The sequence below is a fragment of the Uranotaenia lowii genome, chromosome 2 (genome assembly GCF_029784155.1).
Source record: "Uranotaenia lowii strain MFRU-FL chromosome 2, ASM2978415v1, whole genome shotgun sequence".
NCBI lineage: Eukaryota > Metazoa > Arthropoda > Insecta > Diptera > Culicidae > Uranotaenia > Uranotaenia lowii.
Window position 1 is genome coordinate 343,031,499 of NC_073692.1, and position 11,805 is coordinate 343,043,303.

General features: G+C 34.1%; 1 long non-coding RNA gene across 1 annotated transcript; it reads right to left on the reverse strand.

Moving 5' to 3' along the window:
• Positions 1 to 8,071: 8,071 nt before the first annotated feature.
• Positions 8,072 to 8,771, reverse strand: LOC129750165 (uncharacterized). The gene is made up of 3 exons (XR_008738317.1): positions 8,660 to 8,771; positions 8,274 to 8,553; positions 8,072 to 8,186 (listed from the first exon to the last, which is right to left on the reverse strand). It is a non-coding gene; the product is annotated as an uncharacterized LOC129750165 (long non-coding RNA).
• Between the last annotated feature and the right edge of the window lie 3,034 nt (positions 8,772 to 11,805).

Below are 11,805 nucleotides of genomic sequence, written 5' to 3' on the forward strand. Positions count from 1 at the left end.
AATAATAATTTCGGGAACAGTCCAGCTCGCCTCGGTTGCCTGGATGTCTTTGAAAAAGTCGAGATTTTCCACGGATTGATTCACTTCATTTGGCAAATCAAACAAAAAAAATCAAATCGCATTCTATAGATCACCAGAACTCTAATAAAGCTAAAATCTGGCTATTTGGTTCTGTTCATGATAACGTTTCTATCATGATTATTTTTAATCTTCTATAAAATCATTACGCTTTGGTAACCAAAGATTGAACCATATTATGAGCATCTTTTCGACTGCATGTCAAGATTTTAGGTAAAATGTGTATGAAATAGTATCTTAAAATAAGTGCGCCTCGTCAAATCTTTAGAATAAGTAAATTTTTACGAAATATTTATTTTTATGGAAAAAAAATAAAACTAAAAATATTTCGCGAAAAACATTTTTCAATAAAAATAGTTGTTGAACATGACATAATGACATCGCAAACATAATGGAATTGAGCTTGAGCTTGAGCTTGAGCTTAGATAAACCGTACATTTCAGTAGTTGCTACTCCGTGATTGACAAGAACCATCAAAATTGCACATAGATCCAAATAAATGGGGCTTGGGATTAGCTTACCATTTTCTGTGTGCACGTTTCGAAGGTTCCTTATCTTATATGGTCAATAACGGCGCCGGCCACGTCCTTACGGTTTATCGGGGAAAGGGAAGGATTGTTAGTTCGACTTCCGTTGCTACTAGAGACCGAATACACCTCTAAATCTCCACGGTCGTCACAGGAAGGGTGGTTTGTTAGTGGGGAAGGTAAATAAGATCTGGATTCCCTTTGGGAAGGGATGTGATCAAAGCAAAGTTAAAAATCGTCGCGTCGCACACTATCGAGTACATCGCGTTTTTATACGTCCTAACTAACAATGTACTAAGCACCGGCGTAACTCACCGAATTTTACCGCGCGCTTAAGACGAGAAGAGGCACTTGGCAACGATGCAACTCACCGAATTTTATCACGCGTTTAAAGTTTAAAACGAGAAGAGCAAGAACGACCTAACGAGCAAAAAACGACGACCGAACCAGCGATCACTTCAATTCACCAACACACACACGAAACGAGATTGTGTTTTGAACATTTTAAAATATGAGATGAAGAGATCTTGTTATCGAGCAGATTCTTTCCAATTAGAATTACGAACAACATATTCTAAAATGACACCTGTAACGCTTCTATCAAAACACTTAAAGCTCTCTAACGCCCTCTTCATTCGATTTCTAATTTTTGAATTTAAATGACAACACTTCGTCAAAAATTTTGATAAAGAAAAGTTTGCTTTTAAATATTTAACAAGTCTTAACAGATCCTAAATTTTGAAAATAAACATGCTCTTTGGGAAGAATAAAACTTCCTCGCTTTAAATTGGGTAATGCATCAACATCTTTTAAATAAATCTATGGAATCAGTCAGCAACTGAATCTTTTCGCGTTAAAAGAAAAAGGAAGAAACACACCTGGAGCTCGATGCCGACACAACATACTTACTAAATATACCAGAAGATGGCAGCGTAATGTAGGTTGGGACTTTTCTACATTAGCGCCATCTCTTCTTCGGATCGAGTAAGCTGTAGCAAACCTCTTCATAATGGCGTCATCAAGATTCCCAAGATGGCAAACAACAAAACAAATTCGCATCTTATTCGCATTGGCATGAAAAAAACTTCAAAACTCCGTGCTTCACGCACGCACCAGCACTTCGCACATAACTTAAACAGAAACACTACTCCAAAACTCGTTTACAACACTTATAATTTCACTCCCGAATCTCTTCATATTTGATTCACTTCCATTATATACAGTGTTACCAGCCTCCTTCGACATCGCAAACATAATGGAATTGATTGAAAATAGGCCTAAAAAAGTATTTACAAACACTTGACAATGTGAATCCATCGTCATGGCGTACTTTTGTGCCCTTCGATTTTGCAACCAACATAGCTTTAGTCAATTCAATGCTTAATAGTTTTATTATGGTCATTAAAATAGCTATTTAGTTGTATAACGGTACAAATAGCTGTAATTTGACATTTTTCTCGCAAGGTTATGAAAATAATCTAAATTTTCAACAAATTGAACAAAAGCTTGCATGCAATAAACTTGCATACAATCTAAATCGCACAAAATCAAAAATCGAGTTGTTTTAGATCGAAAATTTAAAAAAATCTCGAATAAAAAAGGTGATACAATGCCTATTCTCTACAGTTTGACTTTCGCTCTTCCAGTTGTTTCAATTTTCGAAAATTTATTAAATTTTTCAATAAAATACCTTGAACATTATTTATTTCCCCCTTCTGGATTTTCGGAAAAATCAAAGGGGTGGCAGGGTGAACAAAAGATGAAATTGAAATTTTTCCGGCCTAATAAGGAACACTTATTTTGGACCTAGTCAAATTGTTCCAAACTTGATCAAAGTTATAGCATGTTTTTGAATTGAATATGATTGAAGTAAAGTTGTTAAAACTAATGATAATTTTTTAACATTTGTGTTTTCAAAGCTAAAAATGTCGAATGTAGAATGTTGCTCCTATAGGATATATTTTAGTTTTGGAATTCACTTTTTAGTTGTCAAAATGCCGTCCAAGGAAGAAGAACAGCGTATCAAAATTTTGCTCGCGCATCGCGAAAATCCGAGCTACTCGCACGCAAAGCTGGCAAAATCGCCAAAAGTGCATCGAGCCAAAAACGAGCCAGACTATCGACTTACAAGAAGGTAGTGACTTCAAATCGCGATGATAAAAAAAAAGGCCAAAGCGCGATCCCGGAGGCTGTACACGACGATGCTGACGATGTTTGACTGCGTGGTAATGGACGACGAAACCTACGTCAAAGCAGAGTACAAGCAGCTTCCGGGACAGGAGTTTTATACGGCAAAAGGAAGGGGAAAGGTAGCAGATATTTTCAAGCACATGAAACTGTCAAAGTTCGCGAAGAAATATCTGGTTTGGAAAGCCATTTGTACCTGTGGCTTGAAAAGCAGCATTTTCATAGCTTCCGGGACTGTCAACCAAGAAATTTTCGTGAAAGAGTGTTTGAATAAACGTCTGCTGCCTTTCCTGAAGAAACACGGTTGTTCTGTACTGTTTTGGCCGGATTTGGCATCTTTCCATTACGGTAAAAAGGCCATGGACTGGTACGTCGCCAACAACGTGCAGGAGGTTCCCAAGGACAAGAACCCTCCCAACACGCCAGAGCTCCGCCGAATTGAGAAATACTGGGCTATTGTCAAGCGGAATCTAAAGAAGACCAAAAAAACTGCTAAGGACGAGCAGCAGTTCAAGGCAAACTGGCTTTCTGCGGCGAAGAAGGTGGACAAGGTGGCTGTACAAAATCAGATGACAGGGGTTAAGCGTAAGGCCCGGCAATTCGGATTTGGAAAAGCGGAAGCCTAACTTAATATTTTTCTTGAATTTTATACTAATTTATCTTGAAAAAGAAATTTAATTTGATTTTTTAAATAAACGATTTCACCGATTTACACGCGTTTTCCCTTGACCAAATTTTGACCGTATTGCCCTTTAATATTGGGTACACCGATACATTTTGAAAGTATGGTTTTTTGTAAGTAAAACTAAATATAAATATTGAATACTTGTACATGGTTAGGAGAATATAACCCGAGCAGACTTTTATGGCAAAATTATACCTTATTTTGCTATCATGCCTTGAAAGTAAATTGAGGTATCATTTTGCCCGAATTAAGGTGGTACAATGCCAAAATTTGGGTCTCACTTTTCATATATGGATACCTCAATAATGTCAAGTGTAGGTTTCACTGAAACCTTAATGATACCTTATTTAGCCAACGTTTCGAAGCGAGTTTTGAGGGCATAATGATACCACTTTTAGGTATAATTTACAGCCAAAATTTGGCATCGTTGTGATATCAAATCCTTTTTAAAAACGCTGCCAAACGAGGCATCATTAAGCTTTCATCAGAAACCAAAATTTGGCATCACTGAGCTATCTTTTAAATCTAAAACGATATACAAATTTTGGTATTTTACCACCCTTATTATGGCGAAATGATACCAAGAACTTCTAACAAGGCATGATAGCATAAATAAATATAATTCAGCCATTTAGGTTTGCTCCGGATTTCCAAAGTCGCCTTCAGTCATGCAGCGTGTATAGCACTTTATGAGATCATAGTGTCGGAAATTTTGACCTTATGCATGGTTTTGATTTTACTAAAAATTTACAAAAAAAAACATAAATCTCCTTAGATTCTAGGTTCACAATTTTTAAATATCAGAATTTTTTTTCCATGGATAGGGAAAGTCCAGTGGAGTTAAGCTTCTTCCAAGCCTCTTCTCCAACAGGCATAAAACCCTATCAAAACATTTTAACACTTAATTAAAATACAATTTTTTTTTCACAAAAATGTTAAACCATTCCAGTGAGCAAATTATCGCTCTTTGAAGGAGTGGTTGGGGCTACTCATACGCTATTTCACAATTTTTAATAAAGAGTTGTGGTATATTCATTAGTTTGCAGCGTTGCGGTGGTGGCAGTGGAGGGTGATGGGGTGTTTTGATGATTGAATTCTAGTATAGAATGCTTTCTCTAATTGAAAAACTTTTTAAATGTATCTGCGAAGCCGCCTGTATTTAAAAAATGTTATTGTAATGGATACAAAGTAGTTATTTGTTTTGTTTGTCCAAATCATTTTTATGAAGGCATTCAAAATGTTTAATTGAACTGATGAACCTGACTTGGAAATTTGAAGAGTGGAAAAATATCAAAACTAATAAAGGCCCTTAAATAAAAAGATTGCTCATCCCTGATCAAAATCACGAGATATATAATTGTATTAAGCAACAATACGATGAGGCGATGTAATTAATACAATGCGATGTTTTTCAACATCGTATCTTAATATGAAACTATCCAACAAGTTGAGTTGCATACGTTAAGGCGATTTTCATAATACAATAAAAATGTATCACCATACCCATACACCATACAGTTTTGCGTAGATATTTTGATTTCCGTACACCAAATCCGAAATTTCAAATACCACATTATAGTTCTGAAATATAAATTCAAAGCTTAATTTTAAACATAAATGTGGCACTGAATTCCGTATCTACATATTCAATTCTGTATTCTGAATTTGTATACAGTGTATATTCGAGCCTTATCCTGCATATCATAATTTCTGATTCAGAACAAGAATCTGAAATCTGATCTGCTTTTTCTGGGCAATATCGAAAAAACAAAAAAAAATGAGCTTAAAATATTAGACAAAAGAAAGATTTTAAATACTGAAATTCCTCATGACGGCAGTAAGAATTTTTTTTCCTGTGTTTTCATCGTTTAGGATGATTCATCCCTGGGAGTAAGATTTAAAAATTTTGTAGCTTCAAAAAATTAACGTTCACAGTTAAAGACAAATTAAGACTAGTTAATGCACCGAACACAAAACATCTAACTGAAGAAACAATTAAAATTGTGAAGTCGAACAGCAGATACATACAAAATATCGCGCAACACAAATTATTTTTCACTTAAATTATCGCCTGCAGTTATGCAACTGCGATATCCTATCTATCTATCCAGTCATGCAACTTCAATAGGAAATATTATAATGTTACCAAAAAGTCGATTTTTGACCAAACATTTGGATGACTTTTGAATTTTGATGGTGACATAATCGAAACTTTGAAGCATAAGAACACTGATTTCCCATATAGGACATAATCTTCTTTACAATCTTTAAAACTAATATTCATATTGGTGATATTTCACGGCTTTCGAAAAGCTTACATTTGTTAAATAATGATTTCTAATTTACAAAACCTACTTACATTAAGTTTACATACTTCAGGATACATGCCTTTAAAATGTCATTTAAGATACTTTTTAAGAGCTTTGGACAGGTTGGATAAATATAATTACTTAGAAGGTCATATGAATGGTTATAATACTGTGACTGCCCTTATATGAAAATTCAGAGCAAAATGTTAATATTGTACTACCTTTATTCAACCTAAAGTATACCAAATTTTACTAATAAGGCATGAAAGCAAAAATTTATATTCTAAGCAATAAAATATGCTTCAACAATTTTACGAAAACTTATAAACATCGCAATTTTTATTATTGCATTTGAATTCGTTACATAAATTATGGCGTTACAATGAATATCGCCTTAAATTATGCAACTGAATGTGAAGACTGAAACTGAAATAATCTAATATGTATGTACTAATAATAAGATAAAAGCAGTATGTTAAATAAATGGGAATTAAAAACCTTAATATCAGCTAACGGTAATATTTCCACCGCGATATAATTCTAACAAATTTTAAATGTTCTGACATGTAATTTAACTCATTCTATGAAGTCATCAACAGGACTAGTTGCTCCACAGTCCATATGATCCTATTCCGTTTGCAATGAGGGTTCCATCTACGCAACGGCAGTTATTTTTGACCGACAATGATCCCAAATCATTGGTACCGTGAACGAGGTAACTTTGATCACCGGAGTAAATTTGACATCAAATAAACTTTTCCACATCATCATCAATAACTCAGACTATAGTTTGAATTTTCGAAAACTGTTTTCTACGTTTGAAAGCCTATCAATTATGGAGGTAAAATTTTATTTGTATTCTCAAGCTCAAACTATTTAGCAATTATTATAATTTTTGCCCCTAAATGTAGGCAGCATCATAGTTCTCTTTTCGATTATAAATATTTTTAAAATAAAACGTTAACGTTAACGTTAGCATATGTAAATATTGTAAAGGTGTTTGTATCCTTTATGATCAAGAAAACTCGTTAAAACCGTCAGAATAGAGACGACTCAATGTCACCCTAAAGTATCAAATTCTGAACAGAGACGAAAACGATTTTTAAATCAATTTTAAAGTAGTCTCATAAATTTCTGCATCCAGGTTTTACGTTCATAGGAGGCCAGTAGCGGTTTTAAAATTATTAAACATGCCACATTTCCCTTAACAGAAAAAAATAATCGAAATATATTTAATAAAAGTGATCAATCTTCTTACCCCGGATTACGGTACCTATAACAATTTGTGTTTCCTGTCCAAATAAGCGCAATATACATATATGAATTATTTATTTTAGTGTTATTAGACTTATTGCACATCAGTTTTCACTCTCGCCTTTCCTAGACAAATAAAATGAAGAGAATTCTAATATTAAAATGGCATTTACAGCACATTGTGACTGTTTAAATTTACTTAAAATCACTTGAACCAAGATTTCTATCCAAAGAATAGTTTCACTGCGTAAAATAGCAACTATGAAATGTACCTTTTTTCTCTAAATCGGTCATATTCCGCTTTTCCAAAAATCGACACCGATATGAATAACATATCGTATGAAAAAATACTTTTCACAATTTTGAAAATTGGAACAATTCAATGACGCGCTTCGTTTTCCCCTAGCAATCTTTTGCTTCAGTTTGCATTTTTTACGAAAACTGAAAAAAAACAGTATAAGTGGCAATTGAATTTAAAAAAGCATTATTTAAATCAATATTACGGCGTTATACAGGTATGAATGACAACGTAAGTATGTATAACTAAAGTCGCCTCTTATTATGCCGTCTGTAATATAAATGTACGAACTTAGGTTTGGTTTATTTTAACTGTAGTAATGTGCCATTAGAATCACTTAAATAAATTTTATGTTTAGCTTGATGTGAGAACTTGAGTTTTATATTATTGATATTCTAGTCCAGTCAAATTTTAAGTTATACATAGCAGTTTCGTTTAGTTTTTAATGAAACCACCCTTATTGATTTCATTAGTTTAGCTGCAACTTACAGAAAAAAAAACTAAACATTGTACTTCGGTATGACGAAATAAATTCACTAAATTCATCCAGTCTACATTGCTGTTTTGGTACGAGTTTCAGTTCTCCCATATTGTTCGGACATCTTGAGAAATTTTTGGAGCCTCCAAATAATATGGTTGTCCTCGTTGTAGCAACCAATTAGGGAAAATCGAAAGGTCGAATGAAAGAGAAAAAAGGGTTACTTACATGGCTCAATTTCTGATTTTATATTAACCGCTTCGCCTTGTTTACATCGCGCTTGTACTTCAGTACTTCTTGCAGCCCATTGTAAGTATGTACTCCATGGTGACCATCGACTACGACGAGGTTTCAGTACCGGATGATTATGCTTCAGCAATTTAAAAATGAAGAAGGCACAGCTTTAGCAGATTGTCAAATTTTTACGTTCGGACATCTAGACGAATTTCATTCTCACCTGCTGAAGTTACAGTGAATTTATCCGGATGAATCCATCGATCGCTAGTGGTGGGTTCTTCAGCATAATCAACAAATTAGTAGTGTGCCAGGTTCCTGCATTCTTTTTCGATGGGGGCTGGTACAGCTATCAGCAACGCACAGTAAGTAGTGTTTCCAGGGATCAGATCCACCGTACAGAAACAACCTGGCTCCATTCCGCCGGCTGGATACAAAATGTAGGAATCCTGGTTGAGGATGCAGTGCATTGGTGTGTCGTACTGGCTCGACTTATCGTCATCCTGCGGGAAGAGTAAAAATGGTTTTAACCAACTCTTGAAGCTGTTATTCCGGAATCCCCCCGGACTGTGTTGAGGGATTGTGTTTATACCTGAATTTATACTTTACCTGAATTTTATTCATCATTTCACAACTATCTTGACTAAGCACTGGGATAACACGAAATAGCAGGTGGAACCTAACAAAACAGCTATGGTTGTTCCAATTCGACCGGTCCTACTTGTAAATATTTTGGTTGATACTTGGATCAGCAACATGGTATATATGTCTAGTGGTGTAACGCGAGCCTTATAGTAGTGGTACAATTGTTTGACTTTTTTTTTAATGTCTTAATGAGAACGTGGAATGAAAAGGGACAATTTTGATTAAAAAATTTTGATTAAATTTCATTGTTCAAAGATGAATAATGTTAAGAAATTAAATTAAAAATTGAATATCACATTGAAAAAAACCTACTATGCAATAATTATAAACCGTTTCATATTTAAAACTAGTGGTTATGTTCAAACTTGGCTAAAGATTTTTTATTATTATTATAAGTTTAATGAAGTGTTATTCTTAAAAAAAATTGTTTTTTTTTTAAAAGCGTTTCAAAAATGAATTTAAATTAGTTTCGTTTCCAAAAAGATTTTTTTTTGTTCTGTTTTTTCATAGTTACTTTTCAGCTGCAAAATTGTTATTGTTAATATTGTTATATTTGTAATTATTATTGTTATTTTGCAGCTGCAGACTTGTTGAAATTATTAAAGCATAAATTTTTTAATCACGGAAATAACAGTGAAAATAACTCTTTTTATATTAAATATCTTTTTTTGATTAATAAACATGTTTATAAACATAAACCCAGAAAACAGACGTACAAGCTCGAACAAAAAACCGTCAAAAAAGTGTGTAAAATTTCAAATGCTATCACAAAAAAAAATACGTTAAAAACTGACTGCAAACAGTGCCATCTATTGCGCCGTTCAAGAGTTACAAATCAATTTTAAAGTGCCAAGTTTTCGAAAAGGCGTAATCGTAGCCAAAAAACAAAAATTAGTTCAAAAAGGGTGTTGGGATTTTTACACAAGTTTCGTGGGCTAGCTTGTTCGTCTGTTCTCTGTGACATAAATCAATCTATTGTATGAATATTTTAAATTTTCAATATGGTGTTTTTGCACTTGCGTCAATTTTTTTTACCAGAATTGATTACATGTCATTAAACATTAAATGGTTTGTTATTAAGTATTTTGAAGTCATAACAATTTTGTCGAATGGTTCTAATTAAACAATAAGATTACGTTACATTCAAATCAGTCATTTTTTAAGTACACAAGTGCTTTTTATGGGTATACAATCGGAATATATCGGATGCGATTTTTTAAAAAATTTATTCAGGAAAAAAGGTACCAAATTCTGTATAAAACCATTTAGCAGAATTAGGTAAAGTTTGTTTTCATCTCGATTAAAATTCAAACATCTTAGTAAACCTGATTTTCCTTTGCAGAAAACCACATCATGCTTGCATTTTGATCTCACTTTTTTGATCAGCGAGAATGAATAAAACCTCAATGATACCTTGTTTTGTTATCTTAGAAAAAACAAAACCAAATAGTGCTTTCATTTTGGTCTCAAAGCCTTATTTAGGTGTTGATTTGATATCATATTTTGAAATATTGATACTTTAGTGAAGCCTAATTTTGCCATCGGGAAAAATGCTATACTAAATTATGCTATCATTTTGGCATTGATAGCTGATTTTGGTTACTGTTTGCTATCGATTCAGGCATCAAAGTCTGCTCGGGAAATATAAACTGAGATACCAATAAATTATATACTCACTCATGAATTGATGTTTGAGTATGGTAACATAAAATCTGAAAAAAAAAAGATCAAATATAGCGAAATATGGCTCATCTGTCCTAGTCCTTCTATTCGAGAAAAGTCGCCATAGCTGAAAGGTGAATTGATCCACTTTGGTGTTTTAGTTGCACCACTTGAACTCCCGTAGGAGGTTGATATATAATATTTTTCCTAAAAACTGTCCAGAATGCAAACACACAACTTTTTCTGCACCTCCAATTTCCGAGCCCAAACTATGGCAACGAATAAATACGTCCTGTTCCGCGCATATAAATTTTGATATCGGAATTAGATGTGTCGGTTGTCGCCTGGACAGCAAATATTCTGAACCCAGAGAGAGAAAGAAATGGGCAGATGGAAAAATTGCGGCTCCTAAAACGGGGATTTTTTCTCCTTCCGATCCGTTTCTATAATTTTTGGAAAATGTCCAAATTGGTACAAGATTGGTAGGTTGAGTTGATTCCTACGGGCTCAAATTTACAAACCCGATCACGAATCGGTTCCCATTTGGGACTGTGGGGTTTGTTTTTGGAGAAAAATAATGAATAACGGATAATCTTGAATTTATCGGTGTGCCGGAGCGCTCTGTCTCTAGGATTAGAATAGAACATTTGATCCGATTCGTTTTAGGTAAATTGGGATCCGAGAGTTAGTGAGTGAGTGGGATCAAAAAACAGCGATTTACTGGATGCAAATGGAATCGATGCATATCTATGACTCAGCGTATCGTTCTGGATCCCTCGTTGATTGGCTGCGCTAATATGGAACAAATATTTTGGTTTAATCAAGTGGTTCCGTTGGATAGTTCTGTGAATAGCTCGTCGCCAACGTTTCGGTCAAACATGGAGGGTCGAAAGTTGTTATGAATAAATTTAGATTTATTGCACCCGAGAACTCGAGAGTTAGCCCACGTTATTCGAATTTTCAATTTTACAGTAAGCATTTCGTAATTAAAATAAACCGTCGACGCGCCAAGTTTCTAAAATTTCGCTTCGCTATTTTTGTTAAAAATATGTATACCTTGCCTTATCGTAATTTTTTAGGGTAAATTCATCATTGGTAATTAATGATATTTTTACAAACTAAGAATAAGATATTCTATAGGTCCAAGTAGACTACTCTCAGGAACATCTTTTCCGAACCAAGGGGAGTAAATAGAAGGTGATATTATCTCTCAAATTTCAGAATCAGCCATGTTGATTGCTTCGTTGCGTTTGTTTACATTAAGTCAATGGAACAATTGAGACCTATAGCTTGCCTTTTCATTTTATCACACTGCAAGTTTGTAAACAAAGATAACGAGCATCACCCCACTTCGCCGCGCTTTCCACGCCTACTTACTGTAAAAGTCAGAGGACCTAGTATTTTAAAGACCTTGGTCCGAACATTTCATTCAATAATCTTAAAATTTT